This window comes from Nannospalax galili, unplaced genomic scaffold (assembly GCF_000622305.1).
Source record: "Nannospalax galili isolate Female #2095 unplaced genomic scaffold, S.galili_v1.0 scaffold2406, whole genome shotgun sequence".
Lineage (NCBI taxonomy): Eukaryota > Metazoa > Chordata > Mammalia > Rodentia > Spalacidae > Nannospalax > Nannospalax galili.
Window position 1 is genome coordinate 53,962 of NW_008355167.1, and position 21,224 is coordinate 75,185.

Below are 21,224 nucleotides of genomic sequence, written 5' to 3' on the forward strand. Positions count from 1 at the left end.
TGAATAAAAGACATAAAAGCACCCTCCTCATTTAATTATTTCCTTATATTTAAAATTTTAATGCTGTATTAAAGTACAATTAACATGAAATAAATTTCAAATACTTAAAGTCCACAGTTTGGTAAGATTTGACACAGGTGGGCATGCACACACATAGTCATTTAAACCAAATCTCAATAAAGATAAGAGATCCATCATTTTGATTTGCTGTCAGTTTAGATTAGTCAATACTGTCTAGAAGTTTATATAAATGCAGGCACACTTAATGCACTTGACTTCTCTCAGTCAGCATGATTATTTTGAGATTCAATAGTTTATGTCTTTTATAGCTGCGTAGTATTCCATTTCATGGATAAATATTATAATGCCCCTCTTTCACCTGTGTATGGACTTCAGATTTTTTCTGACTTGAGTCATTTTGAATAAAGGTGGTATAATGAACAAGTGCTCATATAGAGCTATGCCTTCATTTCTCTTGGAAAAACAGCTACTTATGGGTGGTATGGTGGCTACATGTTAAACTTTTTAAGAGTTTCCTAAACTGTTTTCAAAAGAGATTATACAATTTTATATTGCCACAAGGAGTGGAAGAAGATTCCAAGATTGTTTTTTCCTTTATATGGACTATTAGACTTTATATATTGCAACTGATATATAGTATTAATTCAATTATTTGTTTTTAGTAAAAATAATTATTAAAGTTTTGAGAATTTCATAGTGGAGTACAGTGTATTTACATTATTTCCACCCCTCCCTCTTCCTCCTCCAACTCCTATACACAACCTGAATCCAATTAGCATTGCCCACATGTATATACGTTTAGGGCTAACCACCTATGATTTAGAAATCTATCAGGGGGCTCATCTCTGGTGAAAACTGATTCTCCCTCCCTCAGTGTCATTGACTGCCTGTAGCTCTTCATCTAGGGGTGGGGCCTTGTGAAATTTCTTTCCACCCATGAAGACATGTTGACTGGTCTGGTCTTGTGCATGTCTTAACAGACAATCATATTGTTGAGATTTCTTGGGTGCAGAATCCCTGTTCTTTCTAGAAGACACTATCATGAAGTAGTTGACTTGTCCTCTGTCTCTTAAAATCTTTCCTCCCCCTCTTCTAAAATGTTCCCTGAGCCTTAGGTGTAGGGGTTGTATTGTACAAGTCCTAATTGGTGCTGGGCAACCCACAGTGACTTCTTTTCTCTACATTTAGACCAGTTGCATATTTCTGTAGACACCTCCATCTGCTGCAAAGAGAAGCTTCATTGATGAGGGCTGAGTGCGATACTTATCTATGGACATAAGAATAAATATCTAGAATACAGTTGGAAGCTATATTAATTTAGGAAAATGGCAGTAACATTGGAGTCCATGACTTCTTCAACCACATGTTCTTAGCTAGATTTAGACTACTCGCCATGAATTCCCTCCTATTCAGTGGGACTTAAGTCCAATTTGACAGCTATTGGTTACCCTCAAGATGTAAGTGCCACCATTAAGGATGTCTTGCTGGGCTGGTCATTGTTGTAGCTCACAGACTTTATAGCTAGACAGGACTGTTGACAACTTTTATCCCTTGTGTTGCAGAGATTTCTCTGGTCCTAGGCACCACTCAAAATTAGTAGATGTTTAGATAACCCTATAGAAAAAGTTGTAGTGACCCACCAAAGTGAAAAGCCTGTATGTGAATAACTTCTGGACTGATGACTTTACCTCAACCTTGTACCAAAAGCTATTGATTATAATGCAAAGATGTTCAGTGAACCTTGTGACTTGGACACCTGATCTTGATCCCCTCCATATCTCTCTTTGCCCTACACCCAAAATAATGAATGGATGTGGATTTGCTTGAATTAGCATATCAAAGTACTGGAAACTGATAGAGTCCAGGCCTATAGCGACCCTTCCCCCAGTGTAGCAAGGCCTCGTAATTTTGCAAGCCCCTGCATGATGATTTCTGCAGAGCTCCATGGAAATTCAGGAGCTGATCAACAGCTATGCTGAACATCTGCAGACAGGAAAACAGGCTCTTTGTACCCATGACCTAAGACCCCATGACTGAAAGAGCCGTCTTAGCTCAAGTTGCTTCCCCCCGATAAGTTTCAAAATGTGCAAACCCCTGCTTCCCCTGAAACTGTAAAGATTATTTTTTCCACCTTCCGCATTCCTCAACACCCCCATAAGAACTTCCCCAGCAGTCATCAGGCTCCTGGTTGCTTTCACTCCTAAGCTGAGCTGCCATCCCCCAGCAATCCTCAAAATAAACTTTACTCTGCCAGGGTCCTCCTGTGTTTTCTGTGGCTATTCCCTGCCCAGTTTTTATCTAACAGAAGCAAAATTATATTCTCATTGAAACCATGAGAAATATTGATATTGTGTGTATAAGATATTTTAGGCCTTGGGATCAAAGGACAAGATTCTCTGATAAGAAAAGCACAGATCCAAGCTTGCAATCCTTCAACTGATGCTAGAGAAATGGTTTTGAATAAAAGTATGGGTGAAGCCTTGCTCAGGTGCATGGTTCCCTGAGAATCTGAAGGAACAAACTCTTGGAATTCAGGTCCACTCTTGGCTAGTAAAACTTAATGCTAAGAGTCAGGCTGATTGTTTGTTCAGGTACAACCGTAATGTGACAATAGTAATGCTGCATCATGGTACCCTGTGTGAGGAAGAGATGCTTTACTCGAAACTCACAGGTCAGCAACCAGAGAAGTCCTGAGGCAAATGGGAAATGTGGAATGTCCCAGTCATACATTGTAAGTTATATGACATCGAAAGCAAGGCTTTCCCTTGATAGGAGAGAGGAATTATTGGACATTGTCAGTCACAAAGCAAGTGATATGACAACAAGCATAAGACTTCGTTGCAGATTGCACCATGAACTTTACTAATTCTTTGTCTTTTGCCTTTATCTCCTTTACTAGGCCTGAACTGCAAGGAACTGTACTTAAACTTTCACTTTCTTTTTTATTTTTATTTATTTATTTATTTTTTTGGTCTTTTTGAGACAGGGTCTCCCTGTAGCCCCAGCTGTCCTGGAACTCACTATGTAGACCAGGCCGGCCTTGAATTCACAGAGATCTGCCTGCCTCTGCCTCCCGAGTGCTGGGATTAAAGGCATGTGCCACCATGCCTGGCAAGATTCTTTTTTATTTTTATTATTTTTATTTTATGTATATGAGTGTGTTGCCTGTATGTAGACAGGTGCACCAGTGTCCTATAATGCCTATAGAGGTCAGAAGAAGGTGTCAGATCTGAAACTGTAGTTATGGATGGTTGTTAGCCACCACGTGAGTGCTGGGAATTGAACCTGGGTCCTCTGCAAGAGTAGTCAGTGCTCTTAACTGTTGAGCCATCTCTCTGGCCCCTCAAACTTTCATTTTTATTTTCATCTTTCCCTTTAGCTTTAGGAATCTCTTTAACTCCTGAATCTTGTGAGCATGCAAAGCAATTAATGAATTTACTTAAACAATTGGAATTAAGCATTCAATACAAATTTGTGAACCTTTAAATATTATTCAGAAATATTTTCCCTGGTATATCAACCATGGGACACTTGATTCCGAATCTTGGAAAAAAATTAATGATCAGTTAAGCAACTGCTTAGGAACAGTTCAATTGAACCAGTTAACTCTTTGAAAATAAAAATAGATTTGCAGCCGTATCAATAGGAAAAGGTGAGCTTCCAAAAGAATTACATATTACAGAACCTCATGGATCCCCTCCACTCAATTCTCCTGCCTTCCATGAACCTCTCATTTCTGGGGCAAAAGGCAATGGAAGAAACCAACTTCGGAAAGTATTGTATCTGGTTTGGCAGCTGCTAAGGTTGAATATCCTGACTTTTTTTCTGCCCTATATTTCCAAACCTGTCTTTCTCTAAGATAAATACCTATTCCCTCCTCACAACTTTTATTATTTTTGTGGTATTTTCTGTGTTCTGCATACTCTAAATTATTAATGCATAATTGAAGATTGTATGTGGAAAATTGTGTCCTGTTCTAGTGCAGGCTGGTGGCCTTCTTTAAAAGAGGCATTCACTCTTTGTGCTATCATGCTTGCCTACAAATTATGAATTTTTTAAAAAGCCAAGGGGATTTTTTAAGTGTTTTATTTAATTTCACAGCATTGTTGAAGCTTTGTAGTACATTTTTGTCAGTAAATAATACTCAAAAATTTTAGTAGACATATAGAGTTGGGAATTTGCATTCTAAAATGCAATTACATTATTTTTAGTTTGGAATTGTGTCAGTTTAATTATTACAGTACATATTTTTTAACTTCCTGTCTTTTTGAGACAGGGTCTCCCTGTAGCCCCAGCTGTCCTGGAACTCACTATGTAGACCAGGCTGGCCTTGAACTCACAGAGATCCCCCTGCCTCTGCCTCTCAAGTGCCGTGATTTTTATCTCTAGGAGTTCAATTAGGAGTTTTACATTTTGTATAGGGCACAGGTAAAGGTAAACTGGGGTTGTAAGAGTAATAGAAAGATAATGGAAACCTCTTGATGCCTGGGAATAGGAATGGACCAACATCCAGGCCGGGATGCCCAGGACCATGTGTGGAGTTGTCCCAAGCTTCTTGTTTCCTTCAAGGGGTGGGGTCTGCTGCAGAGAATTGACTGTGGAGAGTTAGCTGCAGAAGGAGGGGCTTGTGGGGCCATCTTCAACCGGAGCCATGAACATGAAGGGGGCGTAGCAGCGCACGTGATCAAGAACAGAATGACCTGGCACTTATGGACCTGGGGCAAGATTGTTGGCCCCTGAGGCATGGGCTAAAGCTAGCGGTGACTATGAGCGGGCGGTGGGAGTGATCTGGAATGGCGGGGTGGTAATCTGGAGTGGCGGGCTCTGAGCCATGGTGCAGAGCTGGGCGGGACGAGCTGGGTGGAGCAGAGCTGGGCAGCGCAGAGCTAGTCACTAAGTGTTCATTATTTTTGTAAGTCACCCCCCCCATGGTAATAATAAATTTACGTAAAGATATGTCATATGGTTTGCCTGATAGCACAAGAGACCCAGAGAGACCTTAGACAACAGGAGTCAAGACCATACCTGGCCCTTAGGGAAGGTAGGAAGTCTAGAGACTCAGTCCTCCCAAGACTAGAATCTGAAAATGACAGAGACCTCCCCTCTCTCTAGCATAAGCTCAACATGAGGCAAAGCCTCTGCCATGTACAAACTGGGACCTTGGGTGAGGAGATTGTGGGGAATCCAGCCACTCAGAGAAGGCTAAATCTACTGCCCAACATTGGGAAGTCCTCCATTCTCCAATCTGCTCCACCATTAGCCTACCACCAGAGGAATATGGAACTGTTACACATGGTTGGGGACCACAGCTCCAGGCTCATTGAAAGGGACCACAGCTCCAGATTCATGGGAGGGGATCACAGACATACCTCACAAGAAAGGACTACAGCTTCATGTTCACAAGAGGAGACCATGGGAGTGTTTAAGAGAACTTTAGCAATTAAACCACAAGGAATTCGAGACTATCCTTAACTCATCAGCATTAGAAGTTGGATGACTCCATAATACATGTAAAGCTGATGTTTTCTCCAGAAGTTTTATAAATGGTGGGTCCTGCACAGACAGGATCTAATTAATCAGGCAAAAAGTTAATAAAGGTCATAGTGTATTAAAGAGTCACATCAGTGAGAGAGAGTACTCTGAATAGGGTTGTTAATGAAGAAGGATGAGATACAGGAAAATTCAGGTTTTGTCAGTGAGAGAAGTGGCTAAATCTGATAAAGGCCCTTTTTTCCTTGTGGTCACTCACAAGGGGAGTAATATAAAGCTCTAGAGAGCAAAGAAAAGGAAGTTTAGACATAGGATAACAAGACATCCCTAGCCTATATCCATCTGACATATAATTCTAAAAAAGAAGTCTGATGATTTTCTATATTCCAGCCTGACCTGAAATTAACCTGGAGAATAATTTTAAGATGACCTTTTATGGGAAAGGCAGATTGTCTGCATTCCTTTACAGATACAAGCTTACTATTTGTGGGTATAAACCTTCAAACATCTTGTCACCCAAAATATATCCAAGAAGACAATAAGATAGGTGATAATAAAGTTAGATACTTTTATTGGTTTGGTTCTCCTTGATTATGAGTGCTCACTTTCACATACTCATGATCTTATAAAATTTTGAAATATCGAGGTGTGACCCATCAAAATCAAATATTCTGACTTCAAATATTATTCAGAAATATTTTCTCTGGTATCCCAACCATGGGACACTTGATTCAGAATTTTGGGAAAAAAGTTGATGACCAGTTAAGCAACTGCTTAGGAACAGTTCACTTCAGTGCAAGATTCAGTACACTCAATTTTAAGAGAAACAAATGTTTTTTTAAAATTAACAAATTGCCATGTTGTTTGAACTCCCTAAGATGCTGGCTCTGGAGATGGGATTTGGCACTCTCACTTCAGATGCAAGCTTATTTATCTCAAAATGTCCTCCAAATGCTCCTGAAATCAGTTGACCCCCTAACTCAGAGACCAAGAAGACAAAAACAGCTATATAATAAGAAGATTATGCCCTTGAGACTAGCTAAGGATTATAATATTACCAACTGTGTCCCAAACAGCCTGTTTCCTCTGAGGGCCAGGGCCTGCTGCAGAGAATTGACCATGGAAAGTTAGCCACGGAGGGAGGTGCTTTTTGTGCCATCTTGGACAGGAGCAGTGACCTGCCTGTGGTGGCCGGGCACTCAAGAATGGAATGGCCCAGCATTACCAACCTGGGGTGAGACTGTGTGCCCATAAGACATGGGCAAAAGCTAGTGATGACTGTGGTTGGGCCGTGAATGATCTGGAGTGGTGGGCTCGTGATCTGGAGTGGTGGGCTCGTGATCTGGAGTGGTGGGCTGGTGATCTGGAATGGAGGGCTCTGAGCTGCAGAACAGAGCTGGCCACTGGGTGTTTGTTTCTTTGTGAGTCACTTCCTCCCTCCCCCAATGGTATAAAATATAATAAATTCACATGAAGATATGTTATATGGTTTGTCTGATAGTTCAAGAGATCCTCATGGAACTCGGATGACACCAAAAGATGTTATTATGGTTATTTTGTGATATAAAGATTTTATGGTAAAATAAGATTAAGGGATCTCTATTTTGCCCCACTAACAATGTACTTAGCTGAGACACTTATACTAAAGTTTTTGCCCACCATATTGCAGGAGAATGGGAAGTACCCTTATGCTTGCCTCACCTAAAATGATAAGAGGCAAGGCAGCTCCCTCCATGGTCTAAAGATAATAGAGAATTTTCTTATCACTTTAGATGTAATAGAAAAATTTAAAATCCTTACAAACATATGGGAACCCACTTAAAAATATTTTGGCTAGGGACTGGAGAGATGGTTCAGTGATTAAGAGCACTAACTACTCTTGTAGAAGACCTGGGTTTGGTTTCTAGCACCCATATGGTGGGTAACAACGGTACGTAACTCCAGTTCCAGGGGATCTGACGCCCTCTTCTGACCTCTGTGAGCATTACACAACATGGGTGCACTTACATACATGGAGGCAATACACTCAAACCATAAAATTAAAAAGTAAATAAAATATTTAAAAAATTATTAAATACAAGAGAAATACCTTTGCTTCATAACAGTAGACCCCTTTCTTTCTTCCTCCCTCCCTCTCTCTCTCTCTCTCTCTCTCTCTCTCTCTCTTTCTTTCTTTCTTTCCTCCTTTCTTTTTTGGTCTTTTTGAGACAGGGTCACCCCCTAGCCCCAGCTGGTCTGGAACTCTCTGTGTAGACCATGCTGACCTCAAACTCACAGAGATCTGCCTGCCTCTGCCTCCCAAGTGCTGGGATAAAGGCATGTGTCAGCTTTATACTGGTCAAATTCTTATATTTTATTTTTAGCTATTCTAAGAAATTCCAGCTTTAATATGATTGGTATAATTGGTTTATTGTTCACTTTTGTAAAAATTAAACATTAATTTTTCATTAGAAAATTCTGAGAGGAAACTTAGGACCTTATGTAGAGAAACTTCTGAAAGTTATCACTTTAGTTAACACTTATCTAAAAGGTCCTCACAACAGATGCTAAAAGTTTTTTGTTAATGTTATTTATGTCTCTTGGCATTAAGACAGTCACTAAGTAAGAGAAAATATTAAAATGTAAGAATGGAAATATTTGTGTTAAATAAGGATTTAGGTGTGAAGATTAAGGTGACTGATGCTATGAAAGTTTAAAAAGGTGTTTCAATATGTAAAAAATGAGTCTTAAAGATGATATAAATATATATATAATCTTAAAATTTGTGAAGTCAAATTTCAAGCAAGCTTCTTTTTAAATCTATGAGGTTATTTATCTAATCTTGCAAACTATTAAAAGTTTTGGCCAAAAAAATAAAATATATGTCTAATCAGTCTAATCAAGGTTTATTTAAGAGCATTTATTTTGGACTAAATGCTAAACTCAAAACTGCCATATTATTGTTAATGATTTTAAAGATTGCTTTATAAAAGCTTTTCCATTCCTGTGCCTGTTTTTGATAACTAGGCATTTATGTCTAATTAAAAAAATTTTTTTGTTTATTTTTATTTTATGTATATGTGTGTATTACCTGCATGTATGTAAGTGCACCCATGTCATGCAATGGTCACGGAGGACGGAAGAGGCCATTGGATCTCCTGGAACTGGAGTTATGGACAATTGTTAGCTGCCATGTGGGTGCTGGGATTTGAACCTGGGTTTTCTACAAGAACAGTCAGTGTTCTTAACCACTGAGCCATCTCTCCAGACCTTATGTCTAATGTTTAAGTGGAAAAATTTCACTAAAGGTATGATCAACAGCCCCACCATCTATCAAAATTGAGTGAATAATGCAATACACCCTATTGGAAAGAATTTCCTGGTATATATTCTATTACACACATATCTTATTAGTCTTTTATAAAGATATAAATCTAGTATCGAAAGATTTACATGTTTCATCAAAAATTTTTATTTACAGCTAGCCCTAGATGAAATATGGCTAAATGTTTATTTTGTTGTTTTGGATATATTGTCACTAATCTTTACATTAACTTCCTAGATTACAATAGGCAGAGGCAGGCAGATCCTCTGTGAGTTCAAGGCCAGCCTGGTCTACATAGTGAGTTCCAAGCAGCTGGAGCTACAGGGAGACCCTGTCTCAAAAAGACCAAAAAAAACAAAAAACAAAAACAAACAAAAAACAAAACCCAAAAGCCAAACAAACAAACAAACAAACAAACAAACAAAAAGAGGTAACATTAAATCCTTTTCAACAGTTTTTAGGTATCTTCAATTGAGTTCAACCTTCTCTTAGAATTCCCAATTTGCTTTTTCCTTACATTTTTGCTTCTCTTTTTTTTAGTTTTTTAAATGAGATTTTATTTATTATTTTTATTTTATGTGTATGGGTGAATTGTCTGCATGTATGTGAGTGTACCCATGTTATGCAATGCCATGGAGGTCAGAAGAGGGCTTCAGATTCCCCTGGAACTGGAGTTAAGGACGGTTCGTAGCTGCCATGTGGGTGCTGGGAATCAAACCTGGGTCTTTGCCCTGCCGCATTGTGATGTCCATCTAACTCATCTTCTGTTACAGAAATTACAGTTAAAAGATAACTTTAAAACAAACAAAAATTCTTTCTCATGTATGCTTAGATTTATCTGATTGCTCGTATTTAAAACTCTTTTTTTCCCTTGCAGCAGTGATTGGCCAATTAACTCCTCCCTGCAGAGAGGGGAGAGGATCAAAGTACCATCAAACTATATCATATGAAAATTGCCAAAATTCAATTAAAAAAAGAATTAAAGAATGGTTATTTCTATCCAACACACCTACATGAAAAATATTTTACCCTAAATCAACAAATAATTCCTCTTTTTAAACAGGACTGAACCAAAACCACCCAATGTATGTGGCAAGATCTTGACATTATTTATCCTTCCATATCTCTAAATAACTTCAACTTTCTTTTACAGACCACAGAATAGAAAATAACTTTGCTGATTTTTTAGTGAAAATTTCCTTTCATTTCCTTCCGTGTGGAATTATATTACTTCCTATACTAATATTTTCTTTCATAAATATATATGCCATTCCTAATGACTAACAAATTTTTTTCAGATGGAGACAATAAATCAGGTGAAGGAACTACTACATAGTACTGGAATATGGCACTCTCTTGTAACCCCCTGAGGAAGCACCATCTAGCAGGCACAACGATTTGCTGCCATTTCTCTTATGATTTACTAACTTACTCTTACTATAAGGCTCCATCTATCACACTTATGTTTTAAGTCACCTTAACTCATTCCTCAGGCTTTTTTGTTGCCAATATTTACCTCTATATAAGCCTCTCTCACCAATGAACTCATTCTGTTTTTATTTCAAAACATTTGATCCCACAGAATCACCTGGCCTCTAGAAGAAAATGGTCATGTTGTTTAATCACCTCTTTTCAATTATCACATGTACAAGCTCATAAGAGAATTGGCAGCTAATATGTTAGTGCATAAAATATAGGTCTCATTATGACATTTAATACATATATATCACTGCATTTTGCTTATGTTCCTCCTCATACTCTTTTTCTTCCATCCTTCTCTTCCCTTCCAACTGGTTTCCTTTGTCCTCTCAAATAGTGTCCCTTCTGGTTTCATATCTTGTGTGTGTGTGTGTGTGTGTGTGTGTGTGTGTGTGTGTTTAAACCTAAGTTTTGCATATGAGATAAAAATGTGATATTTTGTCTTTCTTCCTCCCCATTACCCTCTTTTATTCCCCTCCTCCTCACTTTAGACCCTTCCACACCCTCACACTATGTCTTCCCATAGTCCCCCTTCTATCTCATATGTATGTGTATATACATATATACATATATAAACACAAAGAGATCCACTAGGCATGGTGCCTATGATAGCTAGGAATAGTTTAATATGTACTATAATGTGCTAAAACATTGAACTTGTGGAAGACACTTCATTTTTTGTCAAGATTTTTCCTACCATCTAATATGCAATCTATAGTAGTTATCATTTCTAGCCTTCTAGGTTTACTAAGCATAATATCATCAATATTATTGATGTACTGGATCTATATATGTCTTGGGGATGTAAACAGTGATCAGAATCCTTGTGGACTTAATTATGACATAGGGTATTAGAATTGATAGACTCCTGAAACAAAACAATGAAATCGTATTACCACCTGAAATCTACTGACTTCTGTTGGTCTTTAGTAATAGGTATATAGAGAAAGGTATTTTCTAGTTCAATAGTTGTATGCCAGGTGTCAGGGCATATATCAATTTGTTTCAACAACAGAACTACATCTGGAATAGCAGGTGTAATTTGAATCCCTACCTGTTTAACTTTTTTTATGATATCCCATTGCATTTTCAAAATCCATCTGTTTTCATATTTTCTTTTTTTTAGATTTCCTATTGATGACCACTTTTTGGGGGTCTTTTTGAGACAGGGTCTCTCTGTAGCCACAGCTGTCCTGGAACTCACTATGCAGACCAAGCTGGCCTTGAACTCACAGAGATCCGCCTGCCTCTGCCTCCCGAGTGCTGGGATTAAAGGCGTGTGCCACCACGCCTGGCTTTGATGACCACTTTTTAAATTTTTTTTTTTGTGTGTGTGTATTTCATACAGAACATCCCAAACAATCTTATTCATCTTTATAACTGCATCCCAAATGGCACTTTCCTATAGCCTGCCTTCCCCACTGCAGCCCATATACTCTGTCATCCCTGTTACTGCCCACTGTGTTGTCAGTGCCCCCAGCCATTCCCCAATGCAAGTCCATCAGCTGAGTCTAGTCAGCCTATCTAGAGTCCTTTGTTTTAGGAAGATCAGCTCTTCTTCATCTAGTAGCAATCAGTTGCCAACATTTCTTTAAATGAGATTAGGGTCTGCTATTCATTAGCCCAGTTCTATGCTGGGTTACTGTCTGCCTGAGTTTGCATGGGACTTGTGTATGCTGACACCTATACCATAGAATCATATGAGCAGGCTCCCAGGAGCTTGTAGGACTCTGTTTCCATAGGTCATGCCCATCCTCCTTGGCTCTTACTCTTTTCAATAGGGAAGTTCAATAGAAATGTGTAGACATCACTATCTCTCAACTTTCAAGTCCTTGAAGTTGTACCAATCTCTGAAATCCCTCCAAAGATGTGGTATTGGTTTTGGTTTTCTGTTTTCCTGGCACACTCAGTGGTAGGGATTTCTCTTGGCCTTTCCTATCCTAACAGTCTTTACTCTGCCAATGAGGGAACCATTGTGGGGATTCTACCAGTGACTCAGCATATGTATAATTATGCATTCCAGGCCTGAAAGAAAAAACCACAGTAAAATGTACTTGAGTTAAACCTTCACTAATCACCTGATCTCTACATCTTTACTCTGGCTGAAGGACAAATGACAATTTGGACCTTCTACAGTTAGTGATAGGTCAAATCCAGCGTTCAGCAATCCTAGAAATGTCAGACTGCCTACTTTCCCCTAGTAAATAGGCGCTTTGGAAAAAGTAGCCTAAGACTGGGAATTGGTGAAGGGACTATGAAGTTCTGTTCCGGTGATCTAAACTAGACTTCTTTTCACTTGACTAAGAACTCTCTTATTTTATTTGGTAGGCTGCCCAATGGACAGTGATCAGGTAGCAATGTCATAGAGTACCATGAGTAAGACTACTTTGACTGTTGGTTTTACCTTGCTGTCTATTATGTTAGTCTCTTGTAACTCATCTTTGGTAATTAGGTGCCATGAATTGGCTCTTACCATTGAGTGATTCACTGTTCTCATTGCACATAAGTATTCTAATTCCAAGCATGCCCTTCACACTATAGTTTTTTTTTTTATAAAAATATATTTTAGTCGCTATTTTAAATGGTTAATCTTTATTGTCAATGTGATGAGATATGAAGTCACCATGGAAACAACTTTCTGGGCGTTCTGTGAGGAATATTCTAGATTAAGTTGAGAATATCCACCTTAAATATGGACAGCACCATTCCATGGACCGGGGTCCTGGACTAAGTAAGTTTTGCATCAGTATACATTACTCTGTGCTTCCTAACTGGGCATGCAATGGTGACCAGTTGTCTCAAATTCCTACCACCATGACTTCCCTATTATGAATGAACTATACCTTCAAATTGTAACCAGAATAAACCCTTCCTTCTTTAAGTTGCTTTTGTATTATATTTTGTCCCAGAAATGTATAAAGCAGCTAATATATTAGTGTATAAAATATAGGTCTCAGTATGACATTTAATATATACATATCATTATATTTTGCTTATGTTCCCCCTCATACTCTCTTTCTCCCATCCCTCTTTTCCATTCCAACTGATTCCCTTTGTCCTCTCAAATACTGTCCCTTCTGGTTTCGTATCATGTGTGTGTGTGTGTGTGTGTGTGTGTGTGTGTGTGTATTTAAACCCGTCTTGCATATGAGATAAAAATGTGATATTTTGTCTTTCTTCTTCCCCATTACCCTCTTTTATTCTCCTCCTCCTCACTTTAGACCCTTCCACACCCTCATATTTCCATGTCTCCCCATAGTCCCCCTTCTATCTCATATGTATGCATATATAGAAACAATCTAGTTCTATATAGGAGAGAAACATGTAACTTTTGTCTTTGAGTCTGTATTATCTCACTTAATATGCTACACTATAATTTCACTCATTTTCCTGAAAATTACATGTTTAATTTTTATGGCTGAATTTGACTCCATTATGTATATACACCACCTTTTTTATACCTCCATCTGTTTACAATTAGGCTAGCCCCACATGTTGGCTACTGGGAATCATGTAGCAATAAGCATAGATATGCATTATCTTCATCTTTTTGGTTATGAGCCCGAGCCTTTAACATTGCACCAGCTCTCCAGCCCATGTGCAAGTATCTTCTGGAACGTGATTTATAGTCCTTCAGCGTATACCTAGAAGTGGTATAGTTGGACCATATGCTAGTATTTTTTTCTGAAGAAATTCCATACTGATTTCCATAGTGGCTGCACCAGTTTATATTTCCACCAACAGTGTGTAAGTGATTCTCTTTTCCTGCATTTATATCACACTTACTGTTGCTTATTTTCCTGATGATAGCCCCTCTGATGCAATCTCTAAATAATTTTAATTTGCATTTTGTTGATGCCTAAGGATGCTGAACATTTGTTTTCATATATTTATTGGCCTTTTGTATTTCTTCTCTTGAGAATTTTGTTAGATCGTTTACTTATTTTTTGATTGGATAATATTTAATAGTGTTTAATATTTTTGAGTTCTTTATAGGTTATGCTGTAATTTTATTGAATAGGTTTTCTGTGCTTTTAGAATTTGCTTATTCAGTAATTTTTTCTTCCTGTCTTCCATTTTTTGTATTCTTTCTTCTGCTATGTCTAGTCTAGCATCAAAGCTTTCCACTGTGTTTGTCATTTGATCTATTAAGTCTTTATTTGCTAACATTTCTGTTTTTATTTTTTACAAGATCTCTGCTTCTTTACTGCATTTCTCATCAGTCTTATTGATTTCATTATTCATGGTTTTTCCTTTCTTTTTCAGGTCCTAAATTGATTTCCTTGCTTCATTCATCTGCTTGTTTGTAGAATTTGTTTCATCTATGCCATGGATTCTTCTGCTTGGTTTCTTGATCATATTCCAAAATTCTTAGAGTTGTGCTTATCCTTATTTACTTTAAAAATATTTCATTTATTATTTTTATGTGTATGAATGTATTGCCTGCATGTATGTGAGTGCACCCCTGCCATGCAATGCTGCGTAGGTCAGAAGAAGGCTTCAGATTCCTCTGGAACTGGAGTGAAGGACGATTCGTAGCTGCCACATGGGTGCTGGGAATCGAACCCGGGTCCTCTGCAAGAACAGTCAGTGCTCTTAACCATTGAGCCATCTCTCCAGCCTCCCCTTATTTACTTTTTTATTGGTGCCTAAATGTAGTACTTTTTCTTCCTGTCTTCCACCAACAGTGTGTGACTCCATTATGTATATATACCACAGGAGGAGGTTTTAAATGATAAATTCACGCTAACATTCTGATCTCCCTAAGCCTTCAGTTAACTTCATCTATAACATTTCAAGACAGTTCTGTACAAACCAACCAAATTGTTACATGGTCTTGAACTATAGCTTTGAATTTGTTTAGAGAGCCTATATCATTTTTAGTTATATGCAACTTTTTGTTCTTCTGATTATTTCCCCACAGGTTTAATTCCCTTACATTGTTCATAGATATCTGCTTGCATAAATTTGAAACCATCCAGTTAATTAAAGTATATCACAGTAATTTACTGGTCACATCTTGTACCTTACTCTTTGATGCTCACTAAGATTAGAGTTTTGCTATATGTCTAGGATCCATGAGAGATAATGAGAATGGTCCTGAAGAGCATCATCACTACCCCTCCAGGAAAACTGTGCAGGCAAGGCAATGCTAGCTCTTTTGGCAAAAGCGAGCTGGAAAACTACTTCTATTAGAAAAGAACACTCAGCAGAGGTTAAGGGTTCAATAGCCCCTGATTCATCATCTCTGTCTGTAAGTCCTCATGCCAATATTTAGAATTTCGTTCTTTCCCAGCATTAAACAGAAGATACTCTGAGGTTAAAAAGTCCTTTTGTATTATAGATCAACCATGAGATGGTTTGACTCTAAGTTTGGCTTTCAGAACTCTCAGCTCTGTTCTTCTGGGTTAGAAGGTTTTTTTTTTTCAGGGATATCATAAACACTTTCTGTTTATTTATGATGGGCTTGAGTTGGACATTTGAAGACCAGGAATCAAGCTCATCTTTTTCTTTTTCTATTACCAACTAGTTTCATTTTACCAGATAGTTTACGTAAAAAAAATTAAATATTTTATTTTTATTTTATGTGTATGAGTGTATTCCCTTCATGTGTTTAAGTGCCACCCATGTCATGAAATGCCCATGGAGGTCAGAGGAGGGCATTGGATTCCTCTGAAATAAAGTCCAGGCCATCTGCAAAAGCAGCCAGTGGTCTTAACCACTGAGCCATCTCTCTAGCCACCTAAGTAAAATGCTTTAATAATCAAATGCATAGGCAACCAGAAGCTTGCTTTTATAAGCCCATTTGTATACCATGTAATGATGGAGTATGGTCTGATAAATGTATCACCAAGAGATTTTTATCATGCAAACACCACAGACTATACTACCATCCTCTGAGGCAGCTGTGCTATCATTGGATAATATCATTTTATGAGACGACCATCACAAATGTGATCAGTCATTGATGTTAATGTTATGCGGCCTCTGACTGAATTTGGATTAGAAACATCCAAAAGGAGCATTTTATGCATTTCTTTTATCCTCTCCCCTCTCCCCCTTTCCCCCTCCCATCTCCCCTCTCTCCTCTCTCCTCTCCCCTTTCCTTTCTGCTGAAACAGAGACTTGCTACATAGCCCAGGCTTGTTATGATCCCTAATAGTCAGACTAACTTCAAGCTCTCAATCATCCTGCTTTAGTCTTCTTAGTTCTTAGATTATAGGTCTGTGCCATTTTGCCCGACATATTTTGTGTTTCTATTGCCACAGTATGGCAGGTGTTACTAGTGCTGTCTTTGCTATGGGAAACAACAATGCCTTTAAATATTAAATATTGTCAGATTAGAGAAACAATTCCAGAAGCTCCAGGGAAATTCAACAAACTCACTATAATGCTGTTTCTCTAAGATGTGCTTTTAGTGGAAGATTTATATCAGTCATGACACTGTGGAGGAATGGAATCAGGTTTACCTGCACTAGGTACCACTTTAGTCCCCTGCATCTTTTTTGATTTGTTTATTTTTATATTATGTGTATAAGTGTTATGCCTTATATGCAATGCATGTAAGTATACCCATGTCATGCAAAACCTGAGGTGGACAGAAGAGGGAGACAGATCCCCTGGAACTTGAGTTACGGACAATTGTTAGTCACCATGTGGATGCTGGGATTCAAAACTGGGTCCTCTGAAGAAGCAGCCAGCGCCATCTCTCCGGGCCCTAACACCCTATATCTTGAGTTTCAATATCTACTACTTTCACGAATAAAAATATAAAATAAACTTGGACTAAAGCCATCTGACTATCCACAGTTAGGCAGCAAGGGGCAGTGCAAGCCTAGGATTCAGGAAAGCTACACTTCAAGATTTAGAGAAGCCTCCTGGGGTGAAAGGAGTTTTGTCTAGTCATACCCAACCTTTCACCATAGCAGAAGGATTTTGGAAAATAGTCCATCTGGCGATGAAGACCTCAGAGGAAATCAAGGTATTACAGGGCGTTCTGCTCTAAAAGGAATACAAACAGGATCCAGTCTGCTCTGGCCAGTTCTTCCTTATCTTGTGATATTACATGCTTAATATATTCTAGAATTATTCATAAGAACCATAAGAAAGAATGGAGGAAATGTCTATGGAATTCAAAGGCCATTAAGAGAACTGTCCTACATATGTAAATTCATTGTCTATTTGAATTTATTTATTATGTTATTGTTGTGAGTAATAAATGTATAAAGTTAATGAATATTTTCTATGTTAATTACCTATCTATCTTATCTATAGACTTATTTTGAGGAATTACCCCATGTAATTATGGGAGTTTCCAAGTTTGAAACTGGTAGGGCAGGCCTCAGGCAGCAGTGTATGCTCTGGTATTGAGGCAAAATGCCTTCTTCCCAGGAAATTTCTTAAAGTCTTCAAATCAAATCTTTTAAGGCTCTCAAGGAATTTCAAAACTTGATGTGATTTTGGAGGGTACTTTCTTCTTTGTGATATTTATATTTACAAAATACCTTCACAGTAACACCAGATTAGTATTTGGATTAAATAGTAGAGTGAACAAAACCTAAACATATTAATGAATAAAACTAAAAAAATCATATTATCAAATAGTTTTACAGTATCTATTGAGATAATAATATGGTCTGTTGTTGGGTGTGGTGGCGCATGCCTTTAATCCCAGAACTTGGGAGGCAGAGGCAGGTGTATCTCTATGAGTTTGAGGCCAACTGGGGATACAGGGAGACCTTGACTCAAAAAGACCAAAAAGAAAACAAAATATAATATGGTCTGTTAACGTGGCAAATTTATTGCTTAATGTTTTAATAATAACCCAACATTGAATTTTTAGGATAAGCCTGATTTTTATCTTAATGTGTTCTTTTTTTAAAAATATTACTGGATTTGATTGCCTATATTGCATATATTTAAGAATGGTTTTTCAAAACTAAATATAAAGATCTTCTATGGAATAAAATTGATGAGAAATAAATGTACATGGGTATAAAATAGTAAAATATGGTATTATTTAAATGCTCAATTGATGCAAGAAATGGAGGAAATGCACATATGTTTTCCATATAATGTTTTTAGTTGATTACTTCTTTTTAGTCTGGATATCACAACAATACTCGTCTTATATAAATGGATTGAGAAGTCCCACATTTTCAGTTTTCTGCCATTATTCTCCACGAGGAGTTAATTGAATGGGCATTGGCTAGGGAGAGAACATTCAAATTGTGTCCAAGCTTCTGTTTTAAAGATATTTATTTATCTTTGTTTTATGTGTATGATTGTTTTGCCTGTATATATGTAAGTGCACCCATGTTGTGCAATGCCTGTGGAGGCCAGAATCAGGTGTCAGGTTCCCTGGAACTGGAGTTATGGACAATTGTTAGCAGGCTTGTGGATGCTGGGAATTGAACCTGAGTCCTTTGGAAGATCAGCCCCCCTGTCTGCTCCAGCTTCCTTTTGGTTAGGATGGTATATAGTTTATATATCATAGAGTTAGTTATTCTTAATATATTTAACTTACCATATTTAAAGATCATTTCTTGCAGGTAGTTTAGGTAGTTTATAGCTTTTCTTTCCCCCTCCCCTGTATGTCAATCTCTTTTAGTTAAGGTGTTGAAATACTTAAATTTATTATGCTCACTTACATGAGTACTGATATAAATCTCCTCCCTTGTAATTGCTTTTCACTTGCTCCACCAGTACTATATTTTCCTTTTTTTTCTTTTCTTGCTTTAGTTGCACGTTTTAATAATACCATATTTTCTATTTTGTCATCCCATTTGATGTTTACATATATTATTTCCTTTAGTGTTCACAGTGCTTATTTTTAACCTAATACAATCTCCTATTACACAACATAATATAATTAGGAATATTACAACAGTGGATATTCATTTCTCTATTTCTGAATACTATATTATTGCTATTATACATTCAACTTTGATGCATTTTTGGAAACCCCAGAATACATTGTGTTATTTTGCTTTAAAGACATTTAAACACTAAAGATATATTTCACGTTTATCATTATCATTACATAGCTAGTAGTGCTTGTTTCTTTGTGTGGTCTATCTTTTCTTCTAGTATCTTTTCTTTTGTGCCTAAAGGACTTCCTTAGCATATTTTACAGAGCATTTCTTCTGGAAATCAAATCTACTTTTTACATGCCTGACATAGTCTTTGCCATTGGAAAAATACAATTTTGTGTATGGAATTATAGGTTAAGAGGTTTTTTGTTTGTTTGTTTTTAGATTTTGGTGCTTTAAAAGTAGTGTTTCTCTGGGTGTGGTAGCACACGCCTTTAATCCCAGCACTCGGAGGCAGAGGCAGGTGGATTCTCTGTGAGTTCGAGGCCAGCATGGTCTACAGAGTGAGTTCCAGGCAGCTGGAGCTACAGGGAGACCCTGTCTCAAAAAGACCAAAAAAGAAAAAGAAAAAAAGTAGTGTTTCATGTTATGACTTTTATTGTTTCTAACCACCAATCTGCAATCATCCTTAGCTTCACTTCTCTGTATAAAATATATTGCCTGTCTTTGCTGCTTTAAGAATTTCTCTTGAATTACGGTTTTAAGTAATTAGGGTTATGATATGCTTTGATGAAGTGGCTTTCTTATGCTTGGGGTTTATTGGGTTTCTTGAATCTATGGAATTTTCATTTTAATCAGATCAGTGAAATCAATCATCTCTTTCTCTTTTCTATCCTTCCTCTCTTTCTTCCCTTCTTTTTAACCTGGGGATTTTTCCTGTCTCTGCTTCTCATTTTTCCACAGGAGTCTGGGGATTACAGACGCTCAGGTTCGTGTCTGACTTTTATGTGGTTTCTGGGGTTTCAAACTCAGGTCTTCATGCCTGAAGAGCAAGCACTTTTACCTACTGAACCATCTCAGTAGGTAAAATTTTGCTACCAATTTAAACTATTTTATGCCACCTCCATGTTGAAGTTTAAAGACTCCAAAAATGTATTGATGAGGCCACCTGATATTGCTAGAAGCTCACTGATACTGTTTAGTCATACTACTTATACCAGTGCTGGATATTATTCCTCTAATCTTTTCAAGTACTTTCCCCCCCCCCTTTCCTATGGCGGTGTCTTCCCTTCCATGCTGGAGGCATGTTATAGGTCAGAGTTCGAAAAAAAATCACCAACACCACTTTAAGAAAAATACCAAGGTAAATTTTAATTGTCAATCAGCTGGGCTGTCTATCTCGGGAGTAGAAGCAGCCCTGAATATTGATTGACCAGAGTTTTTATAGGATTACGGTAAGCATAGCATAAGCAAAATCTGCATTCACCAATCAGGGTTGTACAACATAACAGAATTCTAATTTTAGTAATTAGCAACCAATCATTATACAGACAAGTGATTTAATCACATAACTTGGCATCCAACTTTGGGATCTTAAAACTAGCCAACTATTCTAGCCATAAGTATAATAAGACAGCCAAGGTAAACAACTTCCAGGTGGTCATACAATAACACGATAACAAGGGTGGTGTTATGCCCTGTGTCAAGGTGACCCAAAATAGCAAGTGGATTACAGAAGCTAAAACAAGCTGGTTAGCCAGATGTATAATGTCTGAAATTAGCACATTCCATGGTTCATGGCTAGGACAATTTCCCAAGACCCAAGGTTGCCCCCCTTTTCCTTTTGGTGTGGAGCAAAGTTGCTGCTAAAATGGCTCTGAACGAAATAGAGTAACTTAGGTAAGTTTGCTGAGCCAATTCAAGGCAGTATATGGCTGAAGATGTCAGAGGGATCCTCTGCAAACACTCAGTCCTCTCTATGTCTACCTTTCTTCTCTCCTGTGGGCTCTTCTGCAAACTCTGGCCACTTTGGTCTTAGAGTAGAGGAAGACTATCTACTTTTCCTTCCACTGTGAACTGGGACTCTCCTAAGGGCAATTATAAGCATAATTGTATTA